We start from the raw sequence: 17,235 nt of genomic DNA, 5'->3' as shown, positions 1-17,235 counted from the left end.
GTATTGTTTTTTATAAATTAACTTATACACATGCACACACACACACAAAAAAAAAAAAAAAAAAGCTGAAGAATTGGTTACTTTTCTACCATTTACTTGTTTCTGTTGTGTACTCTTTGTACATGACTTCTCTTGCCTCTATGGAAGGTGCAGATGATGTGGAAGTGCTACAACTGAACAGACGATTCCACTTCATCTGGGGCACACACAGCTGGTAGTGTAATTGCCTGAGAGTTATGTTTCATCTAGATTGTCTAGGCTCCCTCTCCAGCTGATGGAGAAAAATTACTCTAGAAAGTGGTTTGATTCATCCTAAAATGCATCCAGAATATGTTAATAAATCCCTGACTGGAGAGGGAGCTTAGGGACTGCAACAAGGCAAGTTCTGGATAACTGAAGCTCGAGGAGGGGGAAGCATGCCCTAGCTACCTGCGTCATCTTTTCCTGGAAGTACAGGAAGCAGCTCTTCTGTCAGTAACTGACGAGCAGCGTAGCTAAGAGGGGATGTGACAGTGTTTGGGAAAATTAAACAACCGCAATTTTAATTTTTTTTTTTCTCCTGCTGCAGAAGTAGAGGTTGCAGATGTGAAGTGGTTTATGTCTGTGGAATAGAGTAGCATAAATGCTTTAGTGGTCACTAACTACTGGAAAGCTACATGGGTAGGATAATTTTGAGTCATGATTGCAGAGCTCAGTGCACCTTAATGTAATGAGGTATTACATGCAATTGATAGTAAACTAATCTCAGTAAAAATGGTGATCACATGGAGCATAAAATAAGGCCTATTTAACTAATCTTTTACTAGGACTGTGAGTAAATTTCAGTTTACAAAAGTCTGGTGCCAAAGACCTCGATTTACTGATAATTTGGGAGAGTTAATCATTATGACAGCACTCTTCAAATAACAATGCACATACTGCAAGGCCAAGAGATGTGGTTGAATCATCTTAGATAACTTCAGACTGAATGATTGGAAGTGTTTGTGATGCGAAATAAGCATAGGAGTTCAGCAGCCGTTCAAATACATACCCCTTTCCTACTGGGAAATAACATTCCCATGTATTCAAGTCCAGGACAGAACTTGGGTCTTTTTTCATTCGGTTTTGTATGCTTTAGTATGATAGCATGCAGCTACCATAGGAAAGGAAAATTCAAGGAAAGTCAAGGAAAATTCTGTTGCTTTCTTTTTATACTTTGGAGTATGCGCAATGTAGAAGTATGGTTCCCTCCTTGCGTAGTTCTTTCAGCTGGGAAAAAAAGAGCATCCAAAGAGTATCAAAACTGATAGAAGTAGTAGTGGAAATTCAGAATAGGAGGTGAATAATGGAGAGTAATCATAGAGAAATATTTCCATCTGCGCTCTGCTTAAGAAGAGGATCTGGTGGTAGTAATGTTGAATCTGCATGTGAGTATCTGAAGGTGCAGCTGATGCTGTTCTAGCTAGTGGCCAAGGGCGCTGGATGGGCAATGCTTTGTGACTTCGTAGTTCTTTCATAAAACCATATAGGTGATAATATGGGGAGGGTCCATGAAGCATATCCTGTGTGTTGGGTTTTAACATGCTTGGGCATGTCTTTAGTGGTATACAGTAATGTTAGGATCCCAAAAAACTGTAGCTTCAATAAAAGGTGAGGTCTTTGGCTGCTTTTTTTGTGGATAGAAGGCTCTCCCTTTATGTGCCTTTTAGTACAATGATGCTTAGCAGTATTGTGTGTTTGCGTAAGAGACCCATATATTCACGAAATATACACGAAAATATGCTCCAGAGGAAAAGCCCTAATACTACAGCCTCTGTTATTTCAGTTGTTCTTCAGCAGCATGGTCCTGGGGTGAGGTTGGTGGCCCTCAGGCTAGGGAAGGTGGCTGGGTTGCAGCAGTTGCCCAAGTGTGGTGCAGTTACTACTGTGCTTGAGGATCTGTCAGCACAGAGCGGGTGCCAGGCTGTCTGGGGCAGAGCAGAGCAGCACCCACACAAATCCTGGACAGCGGGGTCAGGGGTGGAGGGGAGAGAGACAAAAAATATGTATATTGTCAGCTCTTGGAAGCTTACTGAAATTTTTTTTTTTGTGAGGTCAAAGGCCTTTTGGTGGTTTCCATTCTGTTTTGTACAGTCGTGCCCTGAGGCAATGAAGAGAACAAGATAGCAAGGACAGAAGGTCAGTGAAAATTTCCCTTTCAGCCTGCCTTAAATTAATGTGCAAATAGCAGAGATGAGATAAGTGAGGCAGAAGAAATCCAGCGTAAACATTCTCTGTAGAGTGCTTGAAATGAAGACGTTCATTGTGTGGACCAGGACAGTGACCAAAAGGCATTTTCACCTCTATCACTTCTGTTTGGGGAGAGCTCTCTGGAGACTGTTCAGGTCTTGCTGTAGAAAAGGACAGTAATTATCAGTGCCATAATCCTCCAGATGTGTAATTTCCTCCTTGAAACAGCGTGCTGTTTTTCATAGGTACCCTACCTCTGCCACTGGCCCAGCAGGCCGTGCTGGGCAGAAGGGGACAACTCTCTGTGGGACACCTCTGCACGACCAGCTCTGCTCAGGGACAGCTCTGTGCAGGGAGCGCTGAGTGCCTGACAAGAGGTCCTGACAACATTCAGGGGCTTTGCAGAGCTTGGCACACGCTGGGGTGGGACAACCATGGGCATCTGCTGGACCAGTCAGTGGCAAGTGCTCAGGGCTCCCAGTAGAGAGTCAGCCATGTAGAGGTGTCCTACAGAGCTGGCCATGGAGAGTTGTCCTAGACCCTGTGCTGGAAGGAGTAGGTACTGGTGTGGGCAGAGGCAATCAGGTTCAGCATGTGCTGTACTGCCATCATGCCAGCGGATGACACAATTCATTTGACCTGTCCAAATTTCCAGAGTCTTGAGGTTGTGCTGGAGTTACCTGGCCTAATATTTGACATTTGTCAGATTTTTAGCTTCAGACCCCTGAAACTGCCGATAACAGGCTAGAAAATTAACTTTCTTACCCTGCTCATTAATTTAATTAAGCCACCACTTGTTTTTAAAAGCACCTTGTTTCCCATCTTCAGTCTGATTTCTTCATGCAGTATAATACTATCAAACTTTTATTTTAATTGTGTTGTACTAGGTACCACTAGCTAGGCAATAAGGCATTCCAAATACATTCCAAGTGAATGTTGGTAACATGACTCCTTTGTATGTTGGCGTGTGCTGAAATTAAGTCTTAAAAATGATTATGTGCTATAAGCCTCTGTGGCTGTTATCGTGGTGCCCTGCACATGAACCTCATTTGTGTGTGGAGTCCTTGCTGCAGAACAATCTAGCAAGGGAAAACTTAAAGAATTTAATTTATTAATAGCAGAAATATAAATAAGTTCATTACAGGCAGATTAATGCTGTCATTTGTAAATTGCTGTGTAATCTTTATCCAGATTATACTGTCTGGGATTGAAGTTAACAAGATTGGGTCTGGATTCCAAAGCCAATTTTTCTCATCCTGCTGCCTGCTGGTAGAGAGATCCTGAAATAAAATAAGTTAACGTTGTTTCCTCTGCATGAGAAGAAGTGTTAACTATTAAAGCTGGCTTACCCTTCTGGTTTTCATTCTTACATCCTAGTGTTCATGTTGCTCTGTGTTGTGCCAGGAAGAGTGGAGTCCCACCTTCAGTCATAACTTCCTAAGAAAGGCAAACACTTAATGAACAAGCACACACCACACCTGAAGTTATGGTAGTGAACTATATGTGGCAGTGGTTTGAACTGCTCATTAATATGGTCCTAAACATCTTCGTTTATAAATGATGTTTAAGGCATTTTAAGGGTAAATTATTCAAAATACCACCTGGAAATCAACTTGTGCCTCACAAAGCAGGTACACTTAAAAAATCTCTTGAAGACAATGAAGTGTTTTAAAAGTGCATTTTCCGCTCCTTCTGTTAGTTCCCAGTGCATAAACTTAGTATTTCTTACAAAGTAAAATGATGTTTAAGATCCTGGGGCAACTGTGTTCTAAAAATGTCTATTGTAGTAATTCCTCGTTCTCCTACTGTGAAAGGAACTTGCCATTTTCAGGTTTTTGTCATGGGAGGTTTTGCATTGAACTTGTGGCTGGAAACCCACAGCAAGTCCTACCTTGTAATCCACAAGCTTGGGGTAGTGGATATTTGTATTCAGACAAAATTCCAAATAAAACTTGTGTCAGCAAGCCTTCGGCTGCATGACAAAACAACTCCTCAAGGGCTTATTTGTTGCAATCTGAAGATAGGGCCTAGAAACAAAGAAGTGAATTACTCATGTGAGCGATGCCATTGCAATTCACATGGTTTCCTAGACAGTGCTGAGCACTCCATGCCGGAAGAACAATGTAATTTAAGCTTGGGAGTGACCTCATGGGCTAAACAGACTTCTTGAATGGGCTCTGAGAAGCAAAGATCTATTCAAGAGTTCCAATCTTTTATTCCCCACTTCTCTTTTTTTCATGCAGTAGGTTAGGAATGTATGTAGAAAGCCTCGCGATGTCTGAGGAAGATGTTGTCTCTGTGTCCTGAGTGTCTGTAGACAACTACTGGTCTGTCAAAATTGTGGACAAACCCACAGCTTCCATGCAGTCAGAGCTGTGGGGCTGCCAGTTTACTCAAGTCATTTGAAAGATTTGGAACTGCAGATCTGATTTAGAACATGAGAAGTTAAACCATTCCAGTTTCCAGTTGAAGGTTATCTGAAACATTAGCTTTTGAAAAAATATCTACTGTTTGTATCTGGAAAGTCAAGTCCTTAATGAGCGTTTTTTTATGCTTTGAAAAGCAGCTGCTTTATGTGGTGCAGGTACAGGATCTGTATAAGGACATTATGCACTCTCCACTGACTGCAAAGTGAGGAATCCCATTCAGAGCTCAAGAGGTAGTATAATTTAAATAAAAGGAAAAATAACATTTTCAGGAAGTGCTTTGTCTTTACATCAGTGTGTATTTGCATGCATTGAGGCTGAAAATCCTTCAATGGCAACCTTCTGTCGGGTACTCATTAAGTCTCTCCCTTTTAAAGGAAAGTACAGATTTAATGTGAATTTTTGAAGAGCTGTGGTTATTTTGTGGTGGGTGTATGTGGTGTAATACTCCATTAACACCTGAGTGACTCTGTTAGCACAGACAGAATGAGACAGGTACCTCAGCAATTCTTCTGCCTCACTGACATCATCTGCGTCAGCAGTGCCTGGAGAGGCATGTGCCTCCCTCTCCCTGGCAAAGTGAGACATTACCTCATGCCTTCTGCAGTGCCTCAGACTGATCAAATCCATTGCATTTACAGAAACTGCATAGCCTGATTTAACTCCCACTGCCAGCAGATTCATGACATGTAGTTTAGACTTCGTGAGAGTTACTCCTGCTCTCCACTGGGTGATGCAGAGCAAGGTCTACATGGGTGCTTTGTGCCTTTCTTCAGTTAACAGTCAGGTTTTTGCAGGTTTAATCAGGATAACTATTAAATATTGTTGCCATTATTATGACATTTCTTTAATAATTTTTTTCCATTTTCATTTCTTTTACTAATAAAAAAGTATACGTTTACCTTATGTTCACATAACAAAATACGATATTATGATCTAGTGTGGCAAAGACTGATTTTCCTTTTGTGGCTTTAGGGTTGTGATGAACAACTGCAGCCCACGGATACTAAGCTGAATTCCTAAAGGGCAGCACTAGGTTTTCTGCAGATATTACCTATCTTGTTTGACTTGGCTCTTTTTTGCTTGACTTTTCCTTCTAATGGGAAAATGTCATTATATACTAACTTAATTCTGCTCCAGCAGCAGCTTTATTGCATAACCTAAGCCTATAAGCTTTTTCCATCAGATCTTTATGCTGTTTTTATTGTCCTATATCTAGCAGCATGTGACTCAGTATCAAAGTTATTCATATGCTCTAATATTCTGTATCAAAAAAGTTAACAAGTACATATTTAATATCTTACAAATGCCTTCAAAAAGTTATTACAGCAAGTAATTATTTCAGAGTTTACCAACCAGACTTGTATTTTTGTTCAAACGTATTTGATATTCTTTGCTTCACATATGGATTTTGGGGTTCCTGGTGTAACACTTCATCTTTGCCTTCTCTGCCAAGTACATCAGTTTTAAGAAGCTACAGAGACATTACAGGACTGTACAGAGCTGGAAAGCCTTCGGTTCCTGCCAGCTGAAAGCACGACATGATCTGGTGTTAGTATGCTTAGGAAGAAGCTACATCCATCGCAAAGCCTTCATACTGGGGCAGTGTCTGGCCTTTTCTTCTTGACTGGCATTAGTTATGATACTGCGCACAGTATGTTCTCTACGGTTTCTCCTCAGGGCAGACTACGTGGCCTGTAGTTTCCCATGTCATGGCACTCAGCCATTTCAATGATGGGTGAAATGGTAGTTTTTTGCCAGACTAACTAGAACTCTTTAAGGGTTCAAGCAGTTGTTTAAGGGCAAAACTATTCCGAGTATTTTTTAATTAACTCCCTAATGAACTGTCTACAGTTTAACTGGTTCCCTTAATTTGGTGGGGTTTTTTCATGACTGGTTATTTTTTAACAAGCTGTAGCAGATAATGATGGAATACAAAGTACCTCCCCATTACTGCTATTTATTAATTTTATCATCCTGCTCCTTTCCAAAGAAAATGCTCATTTAGTGTTAACTGCATTTTCGGCATTGTGACTGACAGCTTTACTCTCCCTGCCCACTACCTGATCTGTTTGGCTGTTAGGGTGTCATCTGTTCCAAGTTTATATAAGGAACTTCACCACTTGTCTTTATCCTGACCAGCAAAAGGGATTTGATTGATAATTTTAGCTCATTGGTTTAGCCATATTCTAACTTTCGCTTATGCCAAAGTTAGTATTTTGTAAGTTCAGCATAATGGGAAATTATTCAATGATTGATACTCTCCATTTGTAGGTAAGCAGCTTGGTACAGTCAAGTTAATATTTGAGACCTTCATGTTCTTACACCTAGGTGACAGCAGAGCCCAGTGAGGACTTGGCAGGACCACAGCCCACTTGTGCTAAACGATGTAAAAATGTATTTCATTTGCAAATGTGTGCAGTAGTTTGGCCTAACTGATGAATTTCACCTTTTTTTAGTATAGCTGACTGTAGGACAAAATTAAGAAAGTGTGTCAGGGTTTACAGAAACACGGACATAAGCAGCAGCACATGCGGGTTTGCCAAAACTAAAAGAACAGCCCATGAATTAAAAATGTTCTGCCCAGGGCTACATCAGTTGCATTTTAGGGTTACAAGATAAACCTGTGATATTGATAGATGAGAATCCAGCTCTTGAGTAAGTGCGTTGCATATAACCTTACCCTAATAGCTCTTACTCAGGACATCACTTACAAAGCAAAATGTTTGTAGTCAGGAATGGAGGGACATGATTTGCAGCAGCTACATAGCACTTACACCACAGTAGCTCTCAAAGGCATATTTTCTTTCTGGCTTTGGGCATCTTTCCAGCTGTAACTGCGACATTAAATGCTACCTATGTAACATAAGGTTATAGAATAGGTTTAGCTTGGAAGACACCTCTGGAGATCATCTGGTCCATCCTCCTCACTCTGAGCCCATCCAACAGGGTTGGGTTGCTTCGGGCTGTGTGTGCAGATAGCTCCAAGGATGGAAAGTCCACAGCTTCTCTGGGCAACCTTTTCCGGTGCTTGACCACCATTACAGTAATTCTTTTTCTTACACTTAATTAGCATTTCTATTTTTCAAACTTGTGTCCTTTCCTTCTCATAGGAAGGAGAAGAGAAAAATGTTTCTTCAATAATTTTCTGAAATAAGAGTACTAAAATAAAGCCAAATAAAAAAATTATCTAAAAACTCAGAAATTCCTTAAAACGTATCTGGGAGGATCTGTTTGCAATTTTGTCCTTTACTGGAGAACTGTTAATTACTATCTCTGGAACAAGATAGAATTAGTATTTCTTCAAACCTTTATCAGTTTAATTTGCCATGTGATAATTTTAGGCATCAAATTTGTTTGCACACCACTTTAAGGTTAAGTCAATAGAACAACTTGGGGAATGCGAATTACAGATATATTTATTCAGGTTTTAAACTGTAGTTTTACTTTGTTCAAGGGCACAAGAGGCTAGGATGCTCCAGGTAGATAGCCCAAAAATCTAGATAACGCAGAAGCAGACAGCAAAAATGACAGATTTGCCCTAATGAACCTGCACGGTGTTGCCCAGCACTCCCGATTCCTGGGGAACCAGCTCCTGTTCCTCCTCAGCCCAGGCAGGCTTCTTGCCTTTGTTACACGCTACACCAGAGCTACAAAGGCCTGTGGAGAGCTGGAGCAAAGCTACTGGATGAACCAGAGGGCTTTTTGTCACTTCTGAGTGTTTTGCAGCTTGGATGGAGCGATGGTTCAGATCCAGCTGCTGGACATCCTGAAGGAAAGATTGTGTGCAGATCAGATCTGAAACTGGGGACAGTGTGTTTGCGGATGCAAACACTGCTGTAGTGCATAGACAGCCTGCTAGCACATGGCAGACCTGACTTATTCGGGACATACAACACTGGGAAGGCAATAGGCATCATGGGCATGTAGAAGCAGTGAGGAGTCTCATCTGCTCTGGATTTCACGTCCTTCTCTCAGGGAAATCCCTGACGCAGCAGTCCCACCACAGAGTGCAAGGCAGATGCAGCCTGCTGCTGCTGGACTAGATGGGCTCTGACAGGTGGAAACCCATGTTTTCACTGCGCTACATAAGGTAGTGTCTGTGGCACCAATTTTGATCGTTGCTGTTGAGAACTGACTATTTCTCACATATATTTGGATTCTAATTTTTTTGAATCCACGCCTGCACGTGTGGATGCCAAGCTTGAGACAGGTAAACTCCCTTCACTCCCACACATGCTGTCTTGCCTAATGGGCTCAAATCAACAGTTGTTGGTACTCATGCTGTGCCTAACGGTTTTATGGCAGTTGGTAGGGGCAAAGCCACCCTCTCCATGGGAATACAGAGCTGTTGCCAGGAGGATGATCCGCTGTGGTTCATTGTGAGACTTGCTGTTTCTCAGCAGGCTCAAGGGCAGAAGCTGTGTCAGCCTGCCAGGTCATGTGGCTCTGCAGGGCCTGCACACTGTTTGGCTCTGTGGTTGCTGGCAATTGTGGTTTGGGACAGGACATCAGAGAGACACTTCATCATTGTGTGAAGGCATTGAGTATGGAGGCTGAACAAAAAGCATATAATAAATCTGGCAAACCAGATGAATGCTGTGTTTTCATCCATCAGCACTTGGGGAGCAGCAGAACAACACACAGCACGGTAGGATCATGCTTTGCTGACATGGGATGACCAGCAATGGCTCCACAACGTCCAGAGGATGGCATGGCTGTAAGGAGAGTATTCCAGTCTTTCAGGACCGTGGAGTATGACTGAAAAAATCCATTCAAGCACTGAAATGGTCTCTCAGCAATTTTATTTTGCCGTTCCATACATTCAGAAGATTCAGGGTAGGATTGGCCTGTGGATGTGGAACACAAAAGCAAAATGGCACTGGCTTGAAAATCACCTGGATGTCAAGACTGGAAAAAGTATGTACATACAGCTGTGACTTGCTTTTGTCATAGACTGTAAGTGGAAAACTAGAAGTGAATAATTTTTTGTGGAGCAGAGCCTAAATACCAACGGGACCCTTAACCAAAAAATGTGCCTGCATAAGAACTATAGACTTAAGGTTAAAGCAGGCAATAGACACTGGGGATGCCATACGTGCTCAAATCCATGCCACACCCGACAATTCTAATGAGTAATTACTCACTGTGCTGTTTTTGTGGATTGTGAATTGTTGTTAGACATGTTGTACTGATAGCTTACAGATTTTGAAGTGCTTCTTTTGCCTTTTGGGTTGGTTTGGGGTTTTTTGAGTGCTCCTAGGATGAGGGCACTGTTAATCTTTATGGAGTATTTTGTGCCTAATTAATTGTAAGGACGTAAGTAGCTGATGACTTATTTTCCTTTGCAGAATAAAATATCAATTAAAATGCAAATCTCTGCAATTGCTGGCTTGGGGACATGGAGATCCCTGTAACTGAACTGTGTAGATTACTTAGTGTTTCCAAATACATTAATAATAATATTTTGGCACAGCTGCTCATTTCCTTACAAATAAATAGACAATACCAACTGTTAAAAACAAACGTCGACCTGTATTAATTATGCCAGTGCATAGCAGGGGACTAAAATAGTAGTTTAGTTAGAACAGCTGATTGTTAATAACAGTTAACGGTCCCTATCAGAAAGACTGCAACTTGCATGAAAAAAAAAAAAACATGAAAAATGCAGGAGTTCCACATACCTCCTTGCCTCTCCTCATTTCCTTTCCCATTTTCATCTTTACTTGGACATGTGATGCAGAGCCTGCTAGAGACTACCTGGCTGAGAACTGTTTCTCCCTTCCGCTTGCTGGAGCTGTCTGTCTCCGCGAAACCATCTTCACTCTGCAGTAGCGAAAATGGAAAGGCCAGATTAAGTCCCTACCAAGTATCCACAAAAGAATCTTTGCAGTGAAAGGAATGTGTGTTTCGTCCGAACAAGACACAGAGGTCTGACCAATGCAGTGGGGAGCTGTGTGGAATTTACTTGGGGTGGTTGTGAACAGGAGTTGCTGCCCCTCACCTCCACTCTCTCCTTCTTCATCATCTTTTTCCTTCTGCTCTGTTCCTCCTACATTTCTCTACCTCCTGGAACATGGCCTCTCTTCGTTGTCTCTGGCAGTATCTTCCACAGCTCTCTTCCTAAAATTCCTCTAGGGTAGCAGCAGCGTGCATAGCTTTCTGGAAGCACAGCTTATCTTGCAGATCTCAGTGCTCCATGCAGAACCCAGCCAGCTAGAATTCCTTAATAGACATGCAAACGAAGAAATCCCTCCTGTCCTGCTTCTGTATTGCAAAACTTAGGATTAAAACCTTTTTTCTTTTTTTTCCCTCTTAATACATCATCTGTCTGAATTCTGGTGCACAGAAGTAGCAACACAACAATTAAGCATAACTGAATGATCTGAGCAACTGTAAAATTATAACATTAGTGTTTTCCTTTATTTTTCATTAAAGAAAATTCTGATACCCAGAATAGCAGAGGAGAAAACATGAGATCCTAGGGTTTAGAGCACTTCCCCGGGAAGTAAAAAATCTGAGCTTTAGGCCTTCTTCAGTCTGAAGAGTTTGAATACATACTTCTTAATAGAACACCTAACCATATTACAGAAGAGGCTACAACAGTGTTTACCATCTATCCTGCTGAAGCAGAACCAATGTGCAGCACGGACTGCAAGATTAATGGGACCAGGGAGAGGGGATAAGTCACAGGGGACCTGCGTGTAGCACAGTGAGACAAGGACTCTCAGCAATTTATAAGTTCTGGAGAGTTTTGTTTCTTGATCTAATTTATATTGATGTGGTTTAGCTTGTGATGGTCAGACAAGCAGAACTAGCAGCAGAAATCGGAACTCGTACACCTTAACTTAGAGCTTAATAGAAAAAAACCCAACATCATTGCATCTGTACTTCCATGTTCATTTGCACTAGAAGTTTACTTCAACTTTAAATGTTCTTTGCTACACTGAACTGGCATTATGAGGGCCTTCCATGTGATACTTAATACCGGGTCCTGGCAGGATGAAGCCTTTACTTTAGAAGCTTCAGAGTGGAATTGGAAAGAATGTTGCTGATTGCAATCTGTATTGAGCAAAGCAGTTCAGCGTGTGCTTTGCTTTTGTCAGGATTTGACATTTGGAAGCAAGAGAAAAAAACAAGCAACAAGCTGTCTTCTGGCTACAGGAAGGTAAAAGTATAAAGACACCGACTCAATACAGAATACATTTCTGTCCTTAGTCTCCTCTATGTAACACAAACTGCCAAAATGAAATTCAAATGTAAGATGCTGTTTTCTCTTTTCCCCCCGTTGGTGTTAGTTTCTGTACTTCAGTGGGCTCTGCCTAAATGTCTTTTATGCTGGTAATTTCATCTCCAAATCCCATGCTCTATCATGCATAACCTCCCTAATACCGTATGCATTCCCTGCCTCGAGCAATCAGTATGCAGCTGCAGTCTCTGCTGCTGAAGCATTTCAGCACTGTCTCCCTGTCTTCAGCCGCTGTATTGAGCCCCCACAAAGCATCCACACTTGGACTCCACATTGCCTTTTGGCTTGCACCACTGTAAGCTCTCTTGACTCAACAATGATCAACATCGTGATGGCATCTGAACAGAAGCACTAGGTCAACGCTGCAAAATGTCCCACATCACAGGACATAAAAGTACTCCCTGCTTCATTTTCTTGGTTGTTGTGGATAACTAGTGGGGAAGTCTTCAGAAAATTGAATGGTTTTCACTTTTTGCATATAAAATAACTTTTAAAATAATGATCATAGTATATTATGAGCCTGACTTCTCCTTTAGATTGGAGACTTAAGACGTAACTGATTGACAGTTATGATGCTTATTGATTAATCAACACACCTCTAAGAGACTGATAATACCTTAATTAGCTAATGAAAAAGTGCCTAGTATTAGCAGTATATTCACAGCTGTATCACCACAAATACGACAATTCTGAATTACAATTACATTGCCTGTTACTAGCAATAGTAATTCACAAACAAGAAGAAATCCATATTAAGAAATCATATAAATCCATGCAAGCTCTATCACGTTATATTTCTATTGCCTTCCCTTCTCCACTGATTATTAAGGGATGAGTCTGTCCCTTCTCACCTCCTCCTTGCATGCCCAGTATTTTGGACATAGACCTGATGAGAATCCAGTGGTTTGTCACAAGGGCATTGTCCAGTATCCTGGGGGCCTTGAGGCCATAGGTCAGCTTCACCACTGTAGGTGTGCACTCTTTTGCGACCAGAATATTCCACCAGTCTTTGTTCTCTGCTGAATTATATCTCATTCCTAACATTTTCATTATTTCCTGGGGGTTTTCTTCCTATTGAACTATTTTTAATTTCTAGTGTTTATTCCTTTTTTTCTTGAACACAACTTTTCACCAACCCTGCACCTCCCTTCCTCTGCCTAGACGCCTCACTGAGAAACAGGACCTATTTAATAACCTGTCCCCAACGATTTTTTCCTCCTTGGTCCCAATTCTGCTACATTCACACACAAATCTGGTGTTTCTAACACTGTTATCTAGTCAGTTTTGATCCAAATTTATATTAGTCATACTGTTATTTAGATAGTCCCAGGTCTCCCTTCAGACTTCTTTGTTCAAGCTGGTTACATTTCACCTATACCATCTATACCACAGGATTATCTTATCTGACTTTAGCCTTGTCTTCCCTCCTAACTCTGATTAAGCCAAGCAATTTCTTGTTTTATGCAGACAGTTTGCATGACAGAGCAACAGAATGACTCATTTTGTGCTCTCACAGTCTCTTCGCCCTTGAACAGTTTCAGTCGCCCTCCTGGTTCCCATGGCAGGCATTAGCTGGTTTCAGAGCTATGTTTGAGCAGGGCCTCTTCCTCACAGTATGGCCCTTCACATGCCAGCGCTTCCTCTCAAGTGCATCCCTGCACACGGCAAGCAGACAGTGCAGAAGTTGCTAAGAGAATGTCTCGCTACTTGAAAGCCTCACTACAAGCCTTTCTTAGTACCAGAGGACTGGTGAAAAGGAAGGCAGAAATCAGTCTCCTACAGCCTGCACTGCTGACACAGTGGCAAATGATGGCAGTGGGAAAGAGCCCAGGACACACTGTGTCTTCCTGCAATGATCTCTTATCTCCTCTGTGCAGCAGGGAGAAGCTAAAGAAGTGGCAGGAGGTTAAGTGAGCAGCTAGCCAGCCCAGCACCCTGCCATCACCAGCCAGGCCTGCAGGGTCAACACCATGTCCTGCTGCCTGCACAAGCCTCTTTTGCTTGAACGTATGACCAGCGCCCAGTAGAGAGGAAAGGGAAAAGGACGTGGAATCAGTACTCTTCCTCCAAGTATTTTTATGAGGCTGCTTGTATAATCTCCTCGTACCTTCTCACTTCATCTGAATGCAAGGGAGCAAAATTTGCTTTTGATTGCCTACTTCTGCTTGAGAAATAATATACAGCACAGTGAGCTGAAACTTGTAAGGTCTGGTTGAATAAGATTCCCCGGGGAACCATGGGACTGGGAGGACAAGAGACATAAACAATCCCAAGAGAGATCCATTAGCAAGCAAGGAGACATGGGTTGCTCCAAAAAGTACATCACCCATGTCAGCAACAGTGTGACACCTTACTGCTAAGAGTCACTTTTTCTTGTAGGGAGTACAGAGCCTTCTCTTACCGCCAAAGTCTCATCTTGGTGTCAGCAGCCACTGCTAAGGCTGCATTGCCAGTTGCCTTTTTTCACCATCATCTGGCATCTCGCTTCACTTTACTGCCAAAGCCCTCACCGCTATGCTAAGACCCACTGTCACAGCTCACTGCCACCTGTCAGCTCCCATTGCCAACACTACAAAGTCTCATCTCACTGGGTGCAACTGCAAAAGCATGTCTGCTCCTACCAAAGGCACAACTGTAGCTCGCACAGACAGACAGCAGTACCTGCAGAGTTGTGGCAGCACCAACTGCCAACCTATCCTAGTGAGAGCATCCATGCAACCACAAGAGTAGCTGGACTGTGCAAGGGCCACGCTGCCCCACACCGCTGCTTGGTGAGCAGCATGGTTCTCTAGGTGGGCTGATGGGGTAAAGGCTACCTGCATTGGAGCCACAGCCCTGCTCTGAAGGCAGTCCTACAGCTGCTTCCCAGTCCTTCTACTTGCCGATGTTATCAGGGAAGCCGCATCCTTCCCATAAAGACATCCTGGGGGACTGCATGAAGGATTTGTGGTAGCCTGGACAACATTAAAACCACCAGTTTAAAAGGCAGCAATTCCCAAGTGGCTAGGAACTGACAAGGACAAGGAGAGCACACAGTCACCCTTGGGGAAACAGCTAAGCAGTGACAAGCTGTAATATTAAAGACAGTGAGTGGGATTCATGTGTAAACTCTGGACACCTACAAAGTGGAAATGATTCATCTCATTTGGAAGAGGACACCTGCATTTGGTCACATGAACTACACTGTTACATTTAACTATTTCTCCCCCTACATCATTCAGGAACGGTACACAGCAATATCTAGCTCAGATGCCTTCACGTTTGCATAGCTAAATCTCACCCTGTGTCTAAAGTTAGTGTTCCCTCTGCTTACAAGGCAAATTCTGGAGATTACAGGTCTCCCTGCCAGAATTTGCAATCACTCTCTCATGTTTACTCATTTGCTTTTAAATTTCTGAACTTTCAAAGCTTCAAAAAAACAAAATTTTAAAAAGCTATAACTTACATTCAAGAATCAATATATTCTATACGATAACACCAAATTATTTATTCAAACTGTCGAAAATAATACTCCTTTTTTTGATCTATTGTTAGAATTAATTAGAATTCATTCACGTGGCTTTCTGCTTTGATCTGTAAATCAATTTCTGACCCTACCAGAAGTTTATGAAATACTTATTAGCACAGGAGTATTATCACAGCCTGATTATTTACTAGATTATCCAGCTTCATACATGCCAGCATGTTATTGTTGAGAAACTTGGCATCTATAAATTATGTTTATCTATAAATTATGACAGTAATATTCCGTGTCAGCCTCTGCCCTGCTACAGGTTTCTGTTTCCCCACTTGTTTTGCTCTGACAGTACCATTCCATCTTGACTGTCTCTTTGGCTTGCTATACAGACATGATCTTGCCAAGCAAGATTACAAAATCGATATGATTAAATCAAGTAACGGTATTATAATGAAGCAACCTTCAAAAGAGAAATTTAAATTATTCATGGATGTCATATTCATTTTTAAAACAGAGTGTCTGACTTATGGTTATTTTTCTATGCCTGTAGGACTTCTTGCATATTAAATGTGGAATTAGATATAAATTAAGGGGAAGATAATGTCTACAAAAGCCAATATGTCATGGAAGAGATGGATAAGGATTGATCCAAATACCTTCCCATAACTCGGGCCCATCAAATTAAGCTGTTTGAAAAAAAATGGAACAAGGTGGCTTTGATATAACAGGTTGTAAACCTGTGGAATTCTTTAACAAAAGATGCTGTGGATACCAGAAATTTGGACAGTTCCAAGGGGAGACCAGAAAAAATACTCCGAGAAGAGACCTTTTTGGGGTTATTACACCATAGCAAGCTCAGAAAATTCCCTGAACGTACTTGTAAGCTGGGACAGTGTTGGGGAAAAGGTATCAACACAGGCTGCCCCATTTTTACTCCTCCTTAATTGTCCAGTTACAGCCATACTTGGAGATACAATATGGGACTAGAGGGACACAGGATGGTTGCTACTATGTTCTTAAAGTTTATAGATGTTTACACCGAGCTTCTTCAGAAACAGTTACTACAGGCTGGCATTATTTCCTCATGGGAAAATATGAGGAAGCACTTAGAGCCAGCTTCTAGATAGCAGACAAGTGGTAAGGGGGAAGTGGTAGCAGGGAAAAATTAGGAGGAAAAACAACCACAGAGAGCCTCTGAAAACAAGAAGCAAGGAGCTTGAATTAAGTAACTGGGCAAGCAAAAGAGAGGATTCAAAAAGATGACAAAGTGAGGATTAGGAAAATGATCTTTCAGCAACATTTTCAATGAGCAGGACAAGATTGTCAACAGTGGAGAAAAGCATGGTGAAATGAGTAAAATATTGAAAGTCTGAGCAAAAGTTCTGCAGGAGACTAGCTGTACTGCCTCAGGCTGTCAGTCCACCTTGCTCAATATCACCCCCCTAGCAGCAGCAATGATGACTGTATAAGGAGTTGGGGATGTTTGTTGTTGAAATGGAAAGCCTGCATGTTAGGGGCTGATAATATAAAAGCTGTCCAAATACAGCTACGGCAAGAGAATTTGGTGCATCCATCCCTCACCTCAGGTGGGAAGGATTGTTGAGGCTTGAGGCCTGACCCAGCAACTATCCTCTCCTCTCCTCATGTATGGGAACACAGGTTGTACTCCATTTCCAAGTTCACCACACCTGGTTCCTCACTGTTCTGCCTCCTCCTACCTTGCCCTGCCTGCTCTCCTGCCTGGCATACAGCTGAGGACCAAGAACTCTCTGCTGTGCTACATCTCAAGTATCCTCTGTATGTGGACAAGAGGGTGAGCAGATAGTACCTCTCCTCCCAGTCTTCTCTCTGCCCATGAGGCAGATACTGCATGTTAGCCCTTACAGAGGATCAAC

The 17,235-nt window shown here is 42.1% G+C and overlaps 1 long non-coding RNA gene across 1 annotated transcript; it reads right to left on the bottom strand.

Annotated features, from left to right (window-relative positions):
* Positions 1–771: 771 nt before the first annotated feature.
* Positions 772–10,447, bottom strand: LOC128851740 (uncharacterized). Its single transcript, XR_008449160.1, has 3 exons — positions 10,319–10,447; positions 3,558–3,645; positions 772–2,369 (listed from the first exon to the last, which is right to left on the bottom strand). It is a non-coding gene; the product is annotated as an uncharacterized LOC128851740 (long non-coding RNA).
* Positions 10,448–17,235: the final 6,788 nt, after the last annotated feature.

This window comes from Cuculus canorus, chromosome 1 (genome assembly GCF_017976375.1).
Source record: "Cuculus canorus isolate bCucCan1 chromosome 1, bCucCan1.pri, whole genome shotgun sequence".
NCBI classification, from domain to species: domain Eukaryota; kingdom Metazoa; phylum Chordata; class Aves; order Cuculiformes; family Cuculidae; genus Cuculus; species Cuculus canorus.
This window is presented reverse-complemented; position numbering and strand designations above follow the sequence as displayed.